Source organism: Hibiscus syriacus, unplaced genomic scaffold, assembly GCF_006381635.1.
Source record: "Hibiscus syriacus cultivar Baekdansim isolate YM2019G1 unplaced genomic scaffold, ASM638163v2 tig00111254_pilon, whole genome shotgun sequence".
Lineage (NCBI taxonomy): Eukaryota > Viridiplantae > Streptophyta > Magnoliopsida > Malvales > Malvaceae > Hibiscus > Hibiscus syriacus.
The window spans coordinates 724,127-738,514 of NW_024063037.1; positions in this window are offsets into that span (position 1 = coordinate 724,127).

Sequence of the window (14,388 nt, forward strand, 5' to 3'; positions counted from 1 at the left end):
GGAATAGGCCCTAGGGTTACAATGAGTACCCTAGGGTTTTGCTGGTTACACTTGGGACCATTGACCTGCCTCTGGATTGGACGGCTGGGATCGACTGGCAGCTGGAACAGCTGGTGAAAATCCTTGCTGCTGATTTGGGTTTCTCGCGGGCTTGCTAGAATTCGGCCTGAACTGGGTTGTTGGGCGTGGATGATTCTGAGCTTGAACCGATTGTAATTTGGGTCTTCAGACCTTGCTTTGTAGTCGGGCCTTCGGGCTTTGTAAATAATATATATATATATATATATATAATAAATATAGAAAACATCACTCGGACGAAAACGACTGTCTACAGCTGCCCCTATTTGCTTATTTTTGTGTTAGCAAGAATAAAACAAAGATAAAAAGACAAAGTTTTCATCGAGTGATCTTCTTGCTTTGATGGGAAATTCATTTCACTACTCTTTCGTGGAGATCGAATTTTGATCTTAATTCTGCTTTACTACTCTTTTGTGAAGGCTGAATTGACTTGAAAATAATATGTTTCACTACTCTTCCTTGGAGATCGAATTTCGATCTTAATTCAACTTCACTACTTTTTTGTGAAAATTAGATTCGAAGTTGATTTGATTCCACTACTCTTTCGTGGAGACTTCATACTTTGCTGAAAAATCCGTTCCACTACTTTTACGTGGAGAGCGAACTTTGATCTTGTTCCTGCTTCACTACTCTTTAATGAATGCTTGATTTGAATAACTTGAACAAAAAGAATCTGTTTAACTACTCTTCCTTGAAGATCAGATTCAAAGTTGATTTGATTCCACTACTTTTTCGTGGAGATTTCATACTTTGCTGAAAAATCCGTTCCACTACTCTTCCGTGGAGAGAAAATTTTGATCTTGCTCATGCTTCACTACTCTTCTGTGAAGGCTTAATTTGAATGACTTGAACAGAAGGAATATGTTTTACTACTCTTATGTGAAGATTCGATTCGAAGTTGATTTGATTCCACTACTCTTTCATGGAACTTCATACTTTGCTGAAAAATCCGTTCCACTACTCTTCTGTGGAGAGCGAATTTTGATCTTGCTCCTGCTTCACTACTCTTCTGTGAAGGCTTAATTTGAATGACTTGAACAGAAGGAATCTGTTTCACTAATCTTCTGTGAAGATCATATTCGAAGTTGATTTAATCCACTACTCTTTCATGGAGCCCTAAGGACTTATCTTCTTGCTCGAAAGACTGACAGGTGACCCAAAGGATTTACAAATTACCCGAAGGTTTTACAAATTACCTGGAGACTTTAACTTTCTAAAACATTAAATGAGAAACTTTGAAAATCACTTTCTCATTTTTTAAACAACTTGTTGGTTGGGCATGCCCCAAAATTAATGCTTCCTCTGTGGAATGCTTCTATCTATTCTTCAGATGTTTGCCTCTTCAAACATGATTTTTCTATTTGAGATCTGAATTCTACCTTATATAAGGTATTTTGTTCTTGCATCTTCATGTGAAAAATGTATTTATGCAAATGCAATCAAATGTATCAAAGAAATGCATGCGATTTTATACAAATGACATTCTTATGAATGCATGACTGTTGACTCAATCTTCTCTTGACTTCAAAGTTTTGATCTTCTTCTTTTTCTGGACTTTCTTCAAACAATATAGCAACTTATGCTATCAAACTTGTATTTATGAAGAATCATCTAGTCAACTTGTATCTTTGTGTCTTCTTTGTCTCTTAAAGTCTCACAAGAATTTATGGAACTCTTTCCATACTCAAAATTATGACCTTGTTGTCCCACTTTGTCCTTGATAACACCAGCTGTCTTTATCTAAACTTGTGTAAAAATCCGATAAAGCTTTCTGTCCTTGAAAAGAGAATCTATCATCTTTGCAAAATGTATATGTAAATATGCTAAACTTGGCAGAGATTAACCAGGATATTAGTCACGTATGATCTGATTTGACTCTTTAAACACATCACAAGAAGTATTTATCCTAATTCCTTTCATGTCTCCACATCTAATCAAATCTCGAACAAAATTATTCAAATCATATCATGTTGAGATGTTTGACCCATCATTTAATCTTAGTTGGCTCCACTAGTTTCTTTGTTAAAGTTCCAACAATCCTTTTCTAAATCTTGGAGTTAAAGACAAGCTTCATCTTAAGTTAACCATATGATCGTAACATTGGTTCATCACCATAATCATTAGTTCGTAAGACATTTGACAACACATTCATCATTTCCCGTGGCTTCTGCCTGAATTTTCAATCAGGGAATTTTTGCATGATGTTCAGAGCATCATAACAAGGAACATTTGATAACACATTCATCCTTTCTCGTGGCTTATGTCTGAATAATATAATCACATGGTGGACAAAACAGCTATGTATGGTTAACTCCACTATCATTTGTTTCACAATTTTCATTCTTCATACCTTTCTATTTCATTGGAAATATTTGTTCAAATCAAAGACCTTATATTCCTGGATGATATGGGCCCTCAGCATGCCCCGTCACTTGCTTCTTGTTGATTTAAGCCTTCAAAATGCTCCAATATTTTCTATACTGATGTGATTCTTCAAAAATACCCTACTCGGATCATTTTTGTCTAAAATGAGCCTTCAGCATGTCCCACATGGATTATTTTTCTTTAAGAATACCCCAACATTTGCTTTCAAAATGCCCCACATAAATTACTTCTTTCTGAAATGGGCATTCTATTTGAAATGAGCCTTCAGAATATCTCGATGTTTCCATATTGATGTAATTGTTCAAAATGCCCCAGATCACAAGGCTTGCTTTCAATGTCCCTTTAACTTAGATCCTATGCTCTTTATGAGTTCCAACTTTGATACTGCCTTATCGTGGTACTCATGGCTCGTATTCATGACAAATCTCTTAATATTGAATGCTCTCATTCCAATGTTACTAAACAACAATGTTTTCAAGTAACTTGAAGAATTATTTTCATGTTGTCACGAACTTAATAAGTGATCAATTCTTCTGACAGAAATGTTTAAGATATGTGCCTCTTCCAAATGAGGTAATCATCTTCTTCTTAATTGTTTGCCCCCAAAGGGAATGTTATAAGTTTGGTTCTTTAAATTTTTAATCTCTCAGGCCACTTACTTTCAAGAATATGAAATGTTTCATTATTCTGGCCTTTCTCATTCTTTTTCCCCATACAGGTAGAATAGGCATCAACTTTCTTCAGGATTCTTTTCTTATTTGAGATTATCTTGTTTGAAAATGTTCTTCCTCCTTTCTTTTTCAAAGAATGAAAGAATTTTGTAAAATATTGTCCCTTACATGTTCATAATAGAATCAAATCATAAGCATGAGTTCAAACAACATAGAAAGAATCAACAACTTTTACTATTTCAAAGTTATGCTCTTTGACAAGTATCAAGATTAAGAGGTTAGTTTCAATTTCGTTTTCCTATTTTCTATGGTTACATCTTAGTGAATGTGTCACTCCTCACTCACTCTTTTGTGAACATTTTCACATGCCTCACTTTCTTGACTTGGTATCTTTTACTGGATGTGTATAAAATGACACAACTAGCATAATCAATTACTAGACCTCCAAGAATACCTTTATTTCAGTTCTCTGAAATCTTCGATTCTACCCAAAGCAGTGTGAAAATGAAATTTATGTGTGCACATGTGTGAAGTAGACTATAACAGATATTATTTAATTCTCTTACACCAACTTCTTTTACCATTTTGGCTAGCTGAATTCAGCTTTATTGAATTAGCCTTCATTGGGATAATTGAAACTTATCCATAAAGCCAGGGCTATTAACCAATTGCTCTAGAGGACAACTTTACTGCATATATGATTCTTACTTTTTACAGAGAACCTGTTATAGTCTATGTGTTTGGTGAAAGTCAGAAAATCTCATTACTAGATTTCAATTCCTAAGCAACTGACTTAGAATAGATTTGTAGAAGTTTCATCATCGAACCTCATCAATAAAAACAATTTAGTCAGTTTTTGCAATGTCATACAAAATATGCCCCACATTTTACACTTTTATATGTAGATACCAAGCCTTTTGTGGATATGTTGTCCTTCCCCTTGCTAACTCCTCGCATGACTTTGAACCTACGTGTGAAAACACTCACACGCTAAGTCATTGACTTATTGAGGCATTATGTGTAATATAAAACAATAAAATATTCATTATTAATTTACAAAATAAATGTTAAATTATAAAAAAAAACCACAAGTCTTATAACTTACATCTCTTATTAATCACTGATGAATTTGTACTCATTTCATTTTTGATTATACCTTTCATGTCATTAATAATATAGACTTTTCATTTAATAACCATTTGTTTAATTGACCCAACGCATAAGACTGAGAATTCAAGGCTTGTGAGTACATTGTGATTGTGAACTAATGATTTCACCACAGCTCACATAATTTGCACCGAAGTGCCACATAATTGTCCCAAAGGACCACATAGGTTTATCTCGAAGGACCACATAATTTTATCCTGAATGCCCACATAGAACCCTTGACTCTTGGCATGCCAACTATACCTCTAATTCTCATACATATACCTTGGGCAGTAGAGGAAACCAATAAGAAAATCAAGAGGCTCATAGAGAAAATGACTAAAACTTATAAAGACTGGCATGAGAAGTTGCCATTTACTTTGTTTTCCTATCGAACTTCAATGAGGACGTCAACTGGGGCAACTCCATTTTCTTTAGCCTATAGGATGGAAGTTATGTTGCCCATCAAGGTTGAAATTCTGTCACTTAGGGTGCTATCAGAGGTTAAGCTAGATGAAGCAGAATGGATACAAGCTAGGTATGAACATCTAAATCTGATTGAGGAGAAAAGGTTAAAAACTATTTGTCATGGGTAAATGTACTAGAAACGTATGATGAGGGCACATAACAAGAAAGTTCGCCCACGAGAGTTTCAGGAATAATATCTAGTACTTAGAAAGATTTTGTCAATTCAAAAAGACTTTCGAGGTAAATGGATATCGAACTGGGAGGGACCTAAAGTTGTAAAGAATGCCTTTTCCATAGGAGTTTTGATCCTCACCAAAATGGATAGACCATAATTAACTAACCCTTTGAATTCTGATGCTCCCAAGAAGTACTTCACCTGAAGAAAAAAAAGAGAAAATGAAAGAAAAAAGAAAAGGAAAAAGAAAAAAAAGAAAAAGAAAAAATGAAGATAAAGAAAATGAAAAAAAATGAAAAAAAAAAAGAAAAGAAAGAAAAAAGAAAAGGAAAATAAACAAAAAGGGGGTTTATGATGAAAACCCAAAAAGGGCGTCTTGAAACCAATAGAGGTCTCAAGTTGAAAACCCGCAAAAGACAGCTTGAGAATTATTCAAAATCAGAATTCATGTATGGTGAAGGTTTTGAATTAGATTTTGAAGACTTGAATAGTGACATCAAATGAGGGTTAAGACTAGAAATCGAAAAGGCTTGGATAGCCAGTAAAGAAATAAAGAACGCATAAGATTCAAATACTGGTTTAAAGCATCCAAAATTCGGGGAATTTGGTAGTACAGGGGGAACTTCACACCCTTGCACATTGTCACCATCGCCAAGATCCTTTTGATAAAAGCTACACTCGAGTCATTCTACGGCGTTCCAGTTCGAAAGTATTCGTACTATTCACGTCTGAGTATGCCTACTGTATTTTCTTTTGATTATTCAGTTTAAAGTTTTCCATGTATTTACCCAAAAACTCTTTATTTATATAAATAAACATAGGTATTTTTCTTGTTAAAACCATGTTGCAAGCATCCTAATTGAAAATAAAAACATGTAGATTAACTCGGGAAACATGAGATCATCGTGTATTATTGTACAAAAGGTTTTGGAAATGTTCAGGTATTCTGAAGATGAAAGTGTTAGCATGAGACTTACATAATGTTGGGGTAAAAAATGTTAGAGCCTTGGGATTGCATGTGAAAGCTCAGTAAGGCGGGATAATCCAAGAGGTTTGTCACTGATCAAGTAGCTAGTCGTGAAAACTGTCTGGGTTCAAGAGTAAAGAGAATCATAATCACATTCAACCAAAAAGTGTCCCACCAAGGTTTTCATTCAAGATAAACTGTTGTTGATTTCTCATTACAAGGATATCGAAAAAATATAGCTCTTGTTTAAAAGGAAAAATTCCCTAAAAAGAATTGTACCACGACACACATTTTAGGGATAAATAGGATCGTGACATAAAATGCATGATAATGATAAATGAAATTGAGTACTTACAGGTTCTCAAAAAGGAAAGGATTGAGGTGTAAGGGCCCAACGTAAAAGTGAACAAGTCATATTTCCATGTTTTGTGGTGGCAAGACAAGTTCCCGCAGGAGAAATCACTTTCTAAAGATTATTCTCCCAAGACTTTCAAGTATAATGTTTTTGAATCCTCAAACACATACTAACAAGGGTTAATGTTTAATTTTTAGATTTGATATTCTTGAAGACAAGAAAAACAAATCAAATTTTATTCAATCTTCCCTGAAGAATAGTGGAATGAATCAAAATCCCCATATCTGATTTTCCCTCAAGAAGAAGCGAAACATATCCATTTCTTTGAAGATTTGATATTCCTTTAGTAACAGTGAAACAAGTTTGACTTGATTCAATTTTCCCTAAGTAACAGTGGAATAACTAAAAATCCCCGGATCTGATTTTCCCTCAAGAAGAAGCAGAACAAATCTCTCTCTTTCAAGATTTGATATTCCCTGAGTAACAGTGGAACAAGTATGCCTCGATTCAATATTCCCTGAAGAACAGTGGTATGGATCAATGTTTCTCGATCTCATCTACCCTAAAGAAACAATATAGCAGATCTCTTAGCAAATTTTAAAGCATGGAGTTGATCGGATGAAAACTCATTGTCTCTTCATCTTTGCCCTATTCTTGTTGACACAAGAATAAGCAAAGAGGGGCAGGTCAATAGTGGTTTTCGTCCTGACATTTTTATAATTATAATTATTATTATTTAATATATTTTTATTATTTTATACATGCTAAATTACAAGCCCAATCGGCCCAGTAAGTTATAGGCCCAAAAAGCAACAACCCAAGACCCGAGGCCTAATACAACCAAGCCTAATGCACTAACCCAAACCAATTAGGGTTTTAATCGCCACCGCTAGTACAAGACTCCCGACACTAGTACAAGACTCCCGACGTCGCCACTGTTCTGTCCGCCCAATCCCGTCATCTGACAGCTGTTGTTTCAACCATCATCATCATCACCTTGTATCAACAGTAAAAGAAAAACAAAATCAGTTCAAATCAACTGCAAAACCCATTTAAAAATTCAAAAATCCTGAAAAATTTATATCTTTGAATGCATGTTTAGGGAAATCATTCCCTTGGCCGTAGCCTCACTATTTCACCAGATCCATCAACAAACCTAACTAGAATGGGAGATAAAGGAAATAAATCTGAAGAGAGAAAGATATTCGGGGGTTTAGAGATAGAAAAAGAAAAAAATGAACGAGAAAAATAAGAAGGGATTTAGGTTTAAAAAAAGAAAAAACAACAATAAATAGAAAAGATAAGAATAGATTCAGGGCTAAAAAAGGGAAAGATAAAAATCGAGAGAAAAAGGAAACGATGAAGAAAGAAAAGGGAAATCTTACTTTTGTCTTCAACTCACCGGTGACGAGAGAACTTGTCGAGCAATAAAAAGGTGACCCCTTTGTTTGTTTTAGGCTTCAGTTTGGGGAGAGTTTTAAGGCATAATGGTTTCGATTTAGGGGGTCAAGGAAATCAGGGGGTCATGTTTCGGGTGTTATAGACCCTTGTGGCCACCGATTTGTGGTGGTCGGTCTTTGGGTGGCTTCTTAGATGGCATATAGGGAAAAGATAGAGAGTTTTCATATTAGGGTTAAAGAAATAAGAAGGAAATGAGAGAAAGGGGAGGGGAGGGGAGGTCGAATGGCTAGAAAAGAAAAATGGGGAAAGAGGAATGGCCAAAACTCAATAATAGGGTATTTATAGGGCCCCTAAAATGATGTAATCATAGGGGTTAGGGTTTCACTAGTTTATCGCGTGGGGAAATAACATGGGGGTAATTTTGGTTCTTAGAAACTTCAATTTAGTCACTGAATAAGAGTTTTCAAGTTTATGTTTTAAGCTCTTTATTTTGTTGGCTTTATGTTTTAGTCACTGTATGTATAGTTGATGTTATTTGGGTAAATTATTCGAATATGTCTTTAAATCTGTGAATTTGTAATTTGGTCACCATATTCTATATTTAGTGTGTGTTGTATTTTGGTCACCATAATCTACGTACTTTTGATTATTTTAATTTTTGGCATGTAATATTGAATTATCCCATTTTGGTCCCAAATATATGGGTTTATTACACTTCTAGTGCTTGTAATGTTTGATTATTGTATTATATGATTTGTTATTTATTTTATTTGCAATAGTTGCCTTGATTTCGAGTTGGTTTTATGATTTAACCCTAAACTCATCATCTTTATTATTTTGATCCGTCATTTACATATTTGTTAATTTCTTTCTAATTGTAATATTTTCAAATATTATTTTGCATGAGGAATTTATAAAATCACGCCTTAACTGACAAGGAGTGTGTTTCCAAGAATCGCTCAAAGAAAATAATACTTTTTATATTCGAATGAATATGTTTTTAATATATTTAATATATTTATTTTGCCTAAAAATTAGGGTATTATTATTTTATATGAGGAATTCGTGGAAATGCCCCTTAACTGACTAGGAAGGTATTATCGAGGATTATTCGTACAAAATAATATCCTTTGTTTTTTTTAAAAATGATCATAATTTAAATGTGTATTCGAATTTGCCAATTTCAATACTTAAATGACGTATAATCACTTAAGTACCGATTTTAGGCGTTGTTGGGAGTGTTAATTCTTCCCACACGTAATCGACTCTCGAACCCTTTTTCAAAACAAATTTCCAGTTAAACACATATCATTTTTTATCTTTTAAAATTATTTTTCTTAAATTTATTTTAAAAGGTATTTTTAGGTATTCGACCTACCTAACCCAAAGGTCTATGACGACTCCAAATCTATTTATTTGTTCTTTATTTTAAAAATCAACCTTTTTACAAGATTAAGTTGGATTGCTCCCTGCGATGATTCCTAAAAAGCTTAAGGATCGTTATGACACAGTCAACATATAAGCATGCGACTAGTATGGTTATGATCATTTGCATACATTAACATAATAACAAAAGTAAGCATCATGGTATAGCTCGGTGTCACTTAGCATCACGGAACTCGCACCCTTATTTGGTTACTAAGGTTACTTTGGGTAAGATATGGGTCACATAGCATCAGCATCTTACCATACCCCAGTCTAGGTTCGGGTTACATAGCGTCGACACCTTGGCAAGCTAGTCTACTCCTCTCGAGTACTCGGAACGCGTCTAGGTCACTTAGCGTTAGTATAACATCTAACTAGTGGTCTGAGTGTCTTGGCACTATATTGGATATATTCGGATAATCCTTATTCTACCACACAATCGACTTACAAGTAACTTGGGTGTCCTCGTCTTTTCCTGATCATCAAACATAGACATAAGTCTCATGGAATCTTACCTCATTAAGACCTTATGTTATCACACAATTATTAGGGTTTTCACTTGTAAGCTTATTGGAAAGTTTTCTTTCAAAAAAAACCCTACTTTCATCTCTCTAACTTAGACCAGGATTATAGCCCAAAAATTCACCATGGAATCTATACTCCTCCATGGGTATCGATATTCCCTTCCTGAGGTATCGATACTTCCTTGAGTATTAGTATTGAAATTACATTCGATGTTTTGGAAACAAATACCATCAGTATCGATACTCATCTTGAGAGTATCGATACTCCCCCTTAGTATCGATACTTTGTTGAGTACCGATACCAAAATTGCCTTCGATGTTTTGAAAAATATATTGGTATTGATACCCCTACTGGGAGTATCGATACTCTACGATCAGTATCGGTATTTCTATGAGTGTCGATACCAAAATTAGCTACTAGAATCTGACCAAGTCTCAAGTATCGATACTAGGCTCCTGAGTATCGATATCCAATGAGTAGTATCCATACCCCTTGAAGAGGTATCGATACTCTCCTCGCAAATCCTTTGAATTTTCCCCTTTCACGACAAGTAGCATCGGTACTGTTCATACAATACTAACAAGCATCGGAATTAACAAATAAATAAGCCCTTTTCCTCATATAAGTAAACGCATAATAGGGAAAAGGGGTCGTTCACAAGGATTCGAAACTTTCTAATTTAGATTTGTTTTGATACTAACAAAGAAATATGTAAAAAAAAGAATTAAAAAATAGTGGTTTTGAACAATCAAGTAACAAAAATAAATAAAATAAAACTTAAGTAAAAGCAATAAAAGTAAATTTTATGGAATTAATTAAGATGAAAGATAACCTCAAGCTTCGTTTTACTCCAGTTTGTCACGATGACTGAAATAGATTTTACTTCGGATACTTTCCAGTTAGTCTACAAGGCCCAACCCTTGTAACTTGTTCTTCTCTTTGATGAAATAATTTCCAAAACCAAACCTTGCCATTTATCCCTTGTATGGATTAATATTGACTATTGATATTAATGCCAATATTGGTTTAGGAACTGGAAAAGCCTGCCCTCGAATTATGGTGTCAATCGAACCTGATCTTGATTTCCCTTAGTGGACTGCCAATAAGTTTGTTCTTAGGGAATTGAATTTGCTACAAGCTGACTCTCCTCCCCAATTATAGATCATAACATCGATCAAGCCAATGTGCACTCTTTGGATTAAAGATATTGAGATACTTGAAGAAAGGCCAATTGTCTCTCATTGTTTGCCAAAAATCAAGAAAGAATCTGAATAAATGAAGCACCTTTGCAATTCTCACGAAATCATATCGAGTCGTAGCTCAGCTATCAACTAAGAAAAAGTTTATCCAAGTATGATAGAATTCATGCTTAGCGTGTGGAAGAGAGAAAATATAAAGATGCAAATAATTTTATTGAAAGAAACTAAAACAAAGAAAAAGCCAAAAGCAATTCTATACTGAATTATGAGCATGTCTCAAGCTTCACCCCTAGTGAATATTTATAGCTTTGAGATAACCTAATGAAAATTAAATATTAAATCTTGGGAAAATTAAAACACTTAATTCCTAATTAATACTAAACTAAAAATCTTAATAATAAATAATTGAAATTCTAAGCAAACTAAAATCTTATTAAATAAATAATAAAATCTAAGATGTCTGAATTTAATTACAACTTTTAATTCCTAAAGAAAGGTGGTTCACCTTGCTTTTATCCTTCGATATTGTTAACTGATTATTAAAAAAATAAAAGTTATTGAATTTGCATCTTAAGTTTTTTTTAGTTCCATCGATGCCATATGATAGAGAATGATGGACACAGTAGTTGAACTGGCATAACATCGATCCCAAACTCTAGTTATCTGTTTGGCAGTAATCTCAACAACTCTTCCAGTAATATGTTGGGAAAGTATCTCATAACATGAATCTTCTTGAGCATCAGACTCAGAACTCAAGTGTCAACAACATGGCACTCTCTTGTGTGCTGCTCTAGCCCTTCTGCTCAGAACTCGCTCAATCAACGATGATATGCTGCCTACCTCGGGGTTGTATCTGATGAGGTGCTCTAGTTATTTGCATCAATATCAAACTCGGGAAACTATATGGAACCCTCTTGTGTGCTGATCTAGCCCTCCTGCTCAGAACTCGCTCAATCGCCTTTGCCTGACGGGTCAGCTTGAAAAACACTCTCGGTGGGTCGACTACCAGGTAGATGAGAATGTTAATGTGGAGGCCCTTCCTGAACCTCATATAGTGGTGCTCCTCGATCACCACTGGCTCTGGCGCATAGAGACTCAAGAGTAAGAACTCACTCTCATATTCATACACGGAGTGGTCATCCTAGGTCAAGTGTAAGAATTGGTCCCTCAAGTCATAGGTATGGGACTCATCGATGTACTTCTATAAAAACTATGATAAAAATAGCTCCCAAGTCAGTCATTTTGGCTCTAACGCCATCTCCACAGTCTCCCACCAATCTATCACATCACCTTTCAGCAAGGCAGTGATGCACTCTAACTCACCCTCAAGGGTACGATGAAGCTGTCACAGGGTGCGAAGGGTCTCGCGAAGGCACTAATCAATAGTTACAGGGTCATAGTCGCCTAAACCCAAAAAAAAAATCATCTTATAGCGGTAAAGTCTCTCAATAGGGGGACTTCTGAGAGGATATTCGGGGTGGAATAGGTGGAGTGGGTGCAAAAGGTGCTCTAAGGATAGCCCTAATGATATGCCTCAGCGCCTACATGAGATCTCTAAATAATGTCATTTTATCTATCTCTGCCTCATCCAAGATGCCCAAATCATAAGAGTAAGGAATGAACTCGTCTCTCGTATCTTCAGCTAGAGAGGCACGACTATCCTCACGACCCTCTTAAATATAGGTGGAATCTTCTGCCATAACCTACAAGTTTCCAAGAAAGATGAGTCAGCATCGCCAATTCCAAAAATTTAAGTATGCTGACACTCTCTAGGAATGTACTTCATTAACTCCAACCGACTCTAACCCGCGGGTTCTAGGAAAGACTGAACCTGACACTTTGATACCACTAAATGTAACACTCTAATCTAATCTAGCCCGAAATCTAGAGGATTTTGGATATTACACAGAACCACCTAAGTGACTAACCAATTTTTTGAAATTATTTAACACATTTATTAATTAAAAATACAATAAAATACCAAAATTAAATATGTTTACAAAATATAGGGGAGCTCTCAACAATAGTCTTCAAAATACATGAACTAAAAATAGAGTTAAGACTCAATAAGATAATAGGGCCTATGACAGTACATGCCATCTTCACTACTCGAGATGTACTCTGATAAAGGATCGAGTCTGGAAGTCATGTATTTGGCGATGAGCTCCTCAACGGCACCTAAGAACCTGAACACGAAAACACATTCCATACACTCAGCTCAAAAGCTAAGTGCCACACAAATAACCTAACTAGACTACATGTATTCAACATATAAGTATGTGACTGGTATGGTTATGATCATTTGCATACATCAACACACTAACAAAAGTAAGCATAATGTTGTACCTTGGGGTCACTTAGCATCACGAAACTCACACTCATATTTTCTTACTAAAGGTACTTTAGGTAAGATCTATGTTACATAGCATCAGCATCTTACCAAACTCTAGGTTAGGTTCTGGTCACAGAGCGTTGGCACTTGCCAAGCTAGTATACTCATCTCGAGTACTTGGAATGTGTTTGGGTCAATTAGCATCAATACAATATCCAACTAGAGGTCTGAGTGCCTTAGAACTAGATTGGATATATCTGAGTAATCTTTATTCTACCATACAATCGACTTACAAGTGACTCGGGTGTCTTCATCGTTTCTCAATCATCAAACATAAGAATAAGTCTAATGGAATATTACCTCATTAAGATCTTATGTTATCACACAATTATTCGGTTTCCATTTGTAAGCTTATTAGAATGCTTTCCCTACCAAAACCCCTCTTTCATCTCTTTAAATTAGACTAGGCTTATATGTAACACCCCAATTTAGGGGCAAAAATTAAGAAATTATAAAATGGTGGATTTAATTGGTATTTTGAAAGAAACAGTTGGTTAAATTATAAAATTTTAAAGTTGGTAGACCTTTTTATGAAGTGCAGGAAGTTCAGTGGCTAAACTCTTGGTTTAACCATTTTTATTTATAAGATGATATAAACTCCCCATTCCCGTATGTTTCTGGAGAATTTTTCCAGTTTTCCCTCTCCCGCACCATCGTGTTCCTTGCATCGTTTCGAGTCCACCGGTGTCATCCTTGGTCTCAGTCGACGGCGGCGCGTGAGGAGGTGAGGCGATCAAAGTTTCTGATTTGTTAAAATCGAGCTCTCCGCCGTTCAAAAATTTGAACCGAGCTTTGTAAGTATCTCGAAATCGCTCAAAATAATTTTTAGAAATTTTTCTATAAATTTTACGCTGCCGGAACAGTACCCACGCTCCGCCACTGCGCGTGGGGATGATCCAAATGACCGGTTTTGAAACTATTTTGACCGGTTTTAACTCGACCCGACCCGTTGACCCGACCCGACCAGTTGGTTAAATTGTAAAATTTTAAAGTTGGCAGACCTTTTTATGAAGTACAAGAAGTTCAGTGGCTAAACTCTTGGTTTAACCTTTTTTATTTATAAGATGATATAAACCCCCCATTCCCGTATGTTTGTGGAGAATTTTTCCAGTTTCCCTCTCCCGTCAACCCCTCTTTCAACTCCGATCTACTCGCCGTCCGACCTCTGATTGACAAATCGAAACCACCATCGTGTTCATTG